The sequence below is a fragment of the Solanum tuberosum genome, unplaced genomic scaffold, assembly GCF_000226075.1.
Source record: "Solanum tuberosum cultivar DM 1-3 516 R44 unplaced genomic scaffold, SolTub_3.0 scf00070, whole genome shotgun sequence".
NCBI classification, from domain to species: Eukaryota; Viridiplantae; Streptophyta; class Magnoliopsida; order Solanales; family Solanaceae; genus Solanum; species Solanum tuberosum.
The window spans coordinates 1,923,456-1,930,716 of NW_006238996.1; positions in this window are offsets into that span (position 1 = coordinate 1,923,456).

Here is a 7,261-nt window from a genome sequence, read left to right on the forward strand (position 1 = left end):
TCAGTGCATTCCAATACAACATTTATGGTAGTACTGTCACACAACACTTTCTTGCCCTGACAACCAAATAATCAACTGGATGGAATTTAGCGGCCTGCTTCTTCCTTTGTGGCACTAGCGCTCCGTATGCGGCATAGAATTCCCGGACCCAATTTGGAATGTAAGGGCCACGGGGTCTAGTGAATATTTGGAACTTATGGGACCCAATCAACTCATAATCTCCGGGTGTCTGTCTATTACCCCATCAATAGAAAACCTCTTCTCCTTAATGATGGTCCTCAATCCCTCAGTCTTCAGTCTATTCATAGACCGGGGAGGAGGACCCTGTGCAGGTGGTGCTGGGACCACAAACTGATCTGGGACAGGAGAAGGAGTAGTGGCCTGGGGTGTCCTGATCCTAGATGGATCATTCAACCTCTTGGAACGCAGCTCAGCTCTCTGGCTGCAGTAACTCCTCATCCTCAGGCTCAACAGTGGTAGACCGAGGATCCTGGTGCTCACCATCACTCTTTAAAGTGGTGAGGTGAGTGGCGTATATCCCGTCACTGTCAGAGCTGACCTTTGGTGACGCAGGAGCAGGTGCCTTGACTTTCCCTTTGCCCTTCCCACCTGTGGTAGGAAATTTGGTCGCCCGTACTCGGGATACAGCTGCATCCTCATTTATAGTGATTCCATTTACCCTCTTGCGGGGCAGCATGTCTCTACCTGCCACTTTTGGTCAATCCATATATGCAAAATACACCAAAAAGAGTTAGAATCATTTAAGAAAATTTCAGAAAAATAGGTAGCAGACAGACGCGCTGAACCGATCGGCGAGCTAGATCCATGCTTTCCTTCTAACTTCAAATACCTGAAACTTAAGGGTTTTCATCAGATATTGAGATAAAATAAGCATTTGATGACACAATTTCTATTAAAATATAGCCCTAAATGAGTCCAATTTGTGGACTCATCAACACCCCCAACTTAAACTTTTGCTTATCCTCAAGCAAACTCAAGTTCAGCCGTTCAAAAAGGTGTTTCGAACAGTGCTACACAAGACTCAATTTACTTATGCAAAGATCAAATGTGCACTCAAAGATTCATGTTGTGACTCACCAATATCAAAGATTCTCAAGCTCGCATTACTTGCTTCAAATGAAAGTTCAAGCTCAACAAAAGCATTCGAATGCCCTCGCACAAATGATGATTCCATTTTCACACACAAGGGTATAATCAATTAAAGTTCAGGAATCAGATACAACGCTCACACTCACAAAGATGAACACAATGCATGATTTCACCTATAGGTTTGCCCGTATTTTCCAGTTAACATTTGTTTCAGCTTCCTCAAGATCAAAAAGGTCTTCTTAAGTCTTGTAATGGGGATAAGTGCAAATGTATGGTCTTTTAGGCTTAGTGACTATGATCCTCATGAATGTTGGTGCCTTTAACACTTCTTTTCCTTCTCCTTCATAATTTTCTTTAGTGCTCATAAGTCATCCTATTATTCACTTTCCCATAGTGTGTTGGAAACACCCTTTCGTTTGCACTTTATTCTGCAACTTTCTTTTTCATTCTTTTTTTTTTTTTTCTTTTTTTTTTTTACTTTTTTATATGGAGGGGTTCCATTTTTTTCAATACCATGGGTTAAACGAGACTTTCCTTGCACATCTTGACTTTTCCTTTTTGTTTCACCACACCCCCAACTTAGGCCTTTGTTGGCTATTTCAATCAAACCAACAATCATGAGGATTAAGGGAGATGGATCTAGAAAGGTATAGTCTTCATCTAGTTTCTTCCAAAGAAGGTTAAGGCTCAAGGGGTGTTCAAGAGAGGTTCACACTCATAAGGGAGGCTATAAAAGCGGTATATGTCACATTGGCTCAAACTCTATAAAGTTGCCTAAGATCATATCAAGAGAAAGCTTCACTTAATCGACTGGACCAATGGGGAAAATTCTAGGTGTTGTCATGCATGGTTCAAAGTAAGCTTATCACACGAGGCATCGATACTTAAGTGAAACAAGACTCCACACTTTCGCTAGTGTGCAACGGTCATCACAAGAGAATCGATTTGATAAATGGCTAATCACAACGAGATGTAAAGAGTTTACATATTGTCTATGCAACTTCATTTGGCCTCATCGTAGCCGTACATTCATATTCGTTCGATTGTAAGAACTATTTAAGTCATCGATATTGATGGAAATTGAGACTCAAATTTTTGCAAAAGAACAGCCACATTCAACACACGAGAGGTGGCAATAAAATATTTTGGACGGGTCAAAATCATTTTTGCAATTAAAAAAAAAAGTAGTCATAAGCTCAAAATCCACAGAAAAGCAGTATTAACAAAATTTTAAACAGAACAACCCAAATATATACATAAAACATGAACAAAAGTAGCACACAAAGGTGGGCCTCACCCCACCACAAATAAAAGCAATTTTGTCCTCAAATGCAATTAACACAGAATCCAAAAGGTAAAATAAAAAAAGACAGAGAGGTAGGTAAAGATGGGATCCTGTCTAAGTAGTCCCTCCATCTGTCTGGGCATCAGTGTCCGGAGTGTTGTCAGTCTGCTTCAGGTTCTCTTTTTCTTTACTTTCTGCTTCAACTTCTGTAGCAATGTTAGCCTCAACCATTTTATCCAAATCGTGAGCTTCTCCAAAAGAGTGTATTGCGTTAATGAACCCTCGAGCCCACAAAGGGGCATTAGGGTCAATGGGAATCCTCCTACTGGAACTGGCTTTCTTGTTCTCGCTCCTTACTTTGGTGTGATCTGTCGTCCCTGCATCTCTTTTGGAGCGATTGTAAGAACTATTTAAGTCATCGATATTGATGGAAATTGAGACTCAAATTTTTGCAAAAGAACAGCCACATTCAACACACGAGAGGTGGCAATAAAATATTTTGGACGGGTCAAAATCATTTTTGCAATTAAAAAAAAAAGTAGTCATAAGCTCAAAATCCACAGAAAAGCAGTATTAACAAAATTTTAAACAGAACAACCCAAATATATACATAAAACATGAACAAAAGTAGCACACAAAGGTGGGCCTCACCCCACCACAAATAAAAGCAATTTGTCCTCAAATGCAATTAACACAGAATCCAAAAGGTAAAATAAAAAAAGACAGAGAGGTAGGTAAAGATGGGATCCTGTCTAAGTAGTCCCTCCATCTGTCTGGGCATCAGTGTCCGGAGTGTTGTCAGTCTGCTTCAGGTTCTCTTTTTCTTTACTTTCTGCTTCAACTTCTGTAGCAATGTTAGCCTCAACCATTTTATCCAAATCGTGAGCTTCTCCAAAAGAGTGTATTGCGTTAATGAACCCTCGAGCCCACAAAGGGGCATTAGGGTCAATGGGAATCCTCCTACTGGAACTGGCTTTCTTGTTCTCGCTCCTTACTTTGGTGTGATCTGTCGTCCCTGCATCTCTTTTGGAGTTTTGTGCCCTTATATGTCGGGGTGGCATATTTCTTCCTGCAACTTTTGGTCTGGCCATGTCTGCAAAGCCTTGAGATACAGTTAGAAAATGTTCGACAAACAAAACAAAGATCATCAGTTGCAGGTAGATTTAGCAATCCAATCGGTGAGTTGCCGAAAGATACAGAAGCCACTACACATAAAGCATGATATCAAAGGCGAGGTAGGGCAACTAGGTGAACCGCTGAGTTGTTCGGCGAGCTCGTCTCAGCTTGCCGAAATGACTCGTCGTGCCTATTATCAATGCAACTTCTTGAAATCAGCCCTGCCACCCCCCCGAAAACAAAATTAAGGCATGCACAAATCAAATTAGGCTTAGACCCAGTGACAATCATGCACGACCCATGATTTTTTCATCCAATATAGAGCGCAACCTTCAGGAATTAACTATTTAACCTAGTACGGGTAAAATTTACGAACCTAGTCGGCAAACAAATGTTCTAATTCTACCAGAGAGACCTAGCACACATCATCAAAGTAATGTCATCTCATTTGAGTACAACTTTCAATACAAGAAGCTTAGGGCTTGGAAACCAACCTTTGGTGCTGATTAAGGGAAGATTGAAATGCTAGGCGGCAGTATAATCCAACTCCGAGAACAAATCAGCACTAAAAGTATTCTAAAAATGCAAAAATATAGGAACTAACGTGCGGGTGTGAGTTTGGGAAACTAAAAAGTGAGGAAAAGTGAATCAAGTTGAAACTTCTAAACATTTGGCTTGCAAAAACTGTCCAGTTTTTGCCCACTCGGCTACATTAATCAAGCTCGCCCGCTCAGTCAGCCAAACTCCGACTATTTAGTCTCTTTGCCGAAATTTACAGGACCTCTGGTTTACGGGGGGTCCAAACAACGGTTTCCATCGTGATCACCGACATGATCGGTGATTCGCCAATAATTTCCCAAGCTTGCCAAGTTTTACAGACTCCAATGTTGACGATGTCTTGAATCAAACGGCAGACAAGGTTGAATTCGCCAACCCCTTCGGCGACTCGCCGACTAGATCTATTGCTTGCCATCCTTCACTTTTTCGAACACTTCTCATACTTTAACCTGTACAAACAACACACCATTATTTTATCAAAGCAAAAGAAATCAATAAACGGTTTTGGGTTGCCTCCTAAACAACGACTTAGTTAACGTCGTGGCACGACGCAGCAACGCCTTCAGGCGTCTTCCAAGTACACCACTTCAACCAGAGAAATCTCATGACAATCCCCAAAATATATTTTCAGACGTTGACCGTTCACTTTAAATGGAGGTCCTTCATGATCTTCAATTTCTATGGCACCATTGGCGAACACTCGCGTTACTCTAAAAGGTCCAGACCATTTGGATTTGAGCTTTCCAGGAAAGAGTCTAAGTCGAGAGTTGTATAACAAAACCCAATCTCCTTCCTTGAAGTCCCGCTTGAGTATCCGAGCATCATGCCATTTCTTCATCTTCTCTTTGTAGATGGCTGAACTTTCATACGATTTGAGTCTAAATTCATCCAGTTCATTCAATTGCTCTACCCTCTTCCTTGAAGTTTTTTACCAGTCCAAATTTAAAGCTTTCAATGCCCACAATGCTTTGTGTTCTAGCTCGACGGGTAAATGACAAGCTTTACCATAAACCAACTGATATGGAGACATACCGATAGGTGTTTTGTAAGCGGTCCGATATGCCCATAGTGCATCGTTAAGTTTCCTAGACCAGTCAGTTCTGTTGGCATTTACTGTCTTTGCCAGGATGCTTTTGATTTCCCGATTTGACACTTCGACTTGGCCACTTGTTTGGGGATGATATGGAGTTGCTACCTTGTGTTTCACCCTATATTTGCTCAGTGCCATTGAAAACCAGCTATTGCAAAAGTGGGACCCCCCATCACTAATGATTGCCCTAGGAGTGCCAAATCTTGCGAAGATATAGCGTTTCAGAATTGGACAACACTCTTTCCTTCATTGTTTAGAAGTGCGATGGCTTCCACCCATTTGGAGACATAATCTACAGCCACCAAGATATATTTATTTCCAAATGAGCTCACAAATGGGCCCATGAAATCAATCCCCCATACATTGAATAGCTCGACTTCCATAATAAGAGTGTAACTCGTGCCTTCTAGACACTCCGTCTTGCTGCTGACATTGAGAGCATTTCTTTGCAAATTCATGTGCATCCGTGTATAGGGACGGCCAGTAATAACCACTTTGGAGGACTTTTAGTGGCAGTGTGAATACCACTATGGTGACCTCCTACTGGAGATGCATGGCAAGCATGGAGAATTTCTACCGCTTCTTCTTCCAGAACACACCTCCTAATAACATGGTCAGCACATTCTCGAAACAAGTATGGTTCATCCCAAAAGTACTTTTTAACGTCGAACATGAATTTCTTTTGTTGGTAAAAAGTCAGCTCATCCGGTATCAATCCACTCACAATGTAATTTGCAAAATCTGCATATCATGGTGTAGGTTTGAGAGATATAGCAAATACCTGTTCGTCGGGGAATGAGTCGTCTATGTCAACCTCACTCTCAGCATCTTCCCTTCCTTCCAACCTCTATAAGTGGTTGGTCACTTGATTTTCGCAGCCTTTTTGATCTTTCACCTCAATATTGAACTTTTGTAATAGCAACACCTACCTTATCAATCTTGGTTTTGCATCTTTCTTCGCCATCAAGTAGTGGAGTGCATCATGATCAGTGTGTACTATTACTTTGGTGCCTAGCAAGTATGCCCGGAACTTTTCGAATGCATAATGTTTCGATCTGGTTCGATTCATGATCGCATCTGCAAACCTTATCCCGTGACTGTATAGTTTCGCTGGGCGCTATTCAGAGTTTTGCTTGCGTAATAAATTGGGTGAAATAGTTTGTTGCGCTTTTACCCCAACACTACTCCCAAAGCCATACCACTAGCATCACACATTACTTCGAAAGATTCGGCCCAATCAGGACTGACGATAATTGGGGTGGATACTAATTTTTTTTCTAACACTTAAATGCAGCCATACAAGCATATCAAAATAGAACTTCACTTCATTCTCTAGGAGTTTGCATAGTGGATGTGCAATTTTAGAGAAGTCTTTAATGAACCTTCGGTAGAAACCTCCATGCCCCAAGAAGCTGCGAATACCCCTTACTGAACTTGGGGGGGGGGTAGTTTCTCAATTACCTCAATTTTTGCCTTATCAACTTTTAGCCCGTGTTACGATACCTTGTGTCCTAGAACAATACCTTCATTCACCATGAAATGACATTTCTCCCAATTTAAGACCAGATTCGTTTCCACGCATCTTTGAAGCACTTGCCCTAAGTGCATTAAGCACTCTTCAAACGTATCCCCTACGACTGAAAAGTAGTCCATAAATACTTCCATAGAGTCTTCGACCATATCTGCAAAGATAGACAACATGCAATGTTGAAATGTGGTTGGGGCATTACATAGTCCGAATGGTATTCTTTTGAATGCAAATGTTCCATATGGGCAAGTAAAAGTGGTTTTTTCTTGGTCTTCCGGTGCAATAGAGATTTGATTGTAACCGGAGTACCCATCCAAAAAACAATACCACCCTCTTTCTGATAACCGATCAAGCATCTGATCCATAAAGGCATTGGAAAATGGTCTTTCTTGGTCCATGAGTTAAGCTTTCGATAGTCCATGCATACTCTCCACCCAATCACTGGTCTTGTCGGCACAAGTTCTCCTTTTTCATTAGGGACTATGGTTACACCTCTTTTTTTCGGTACACATTGCACTGGACTTACCCATTTACTATCTGCAATAGGGTAGATCACTCCCGCATCTAGCCACTT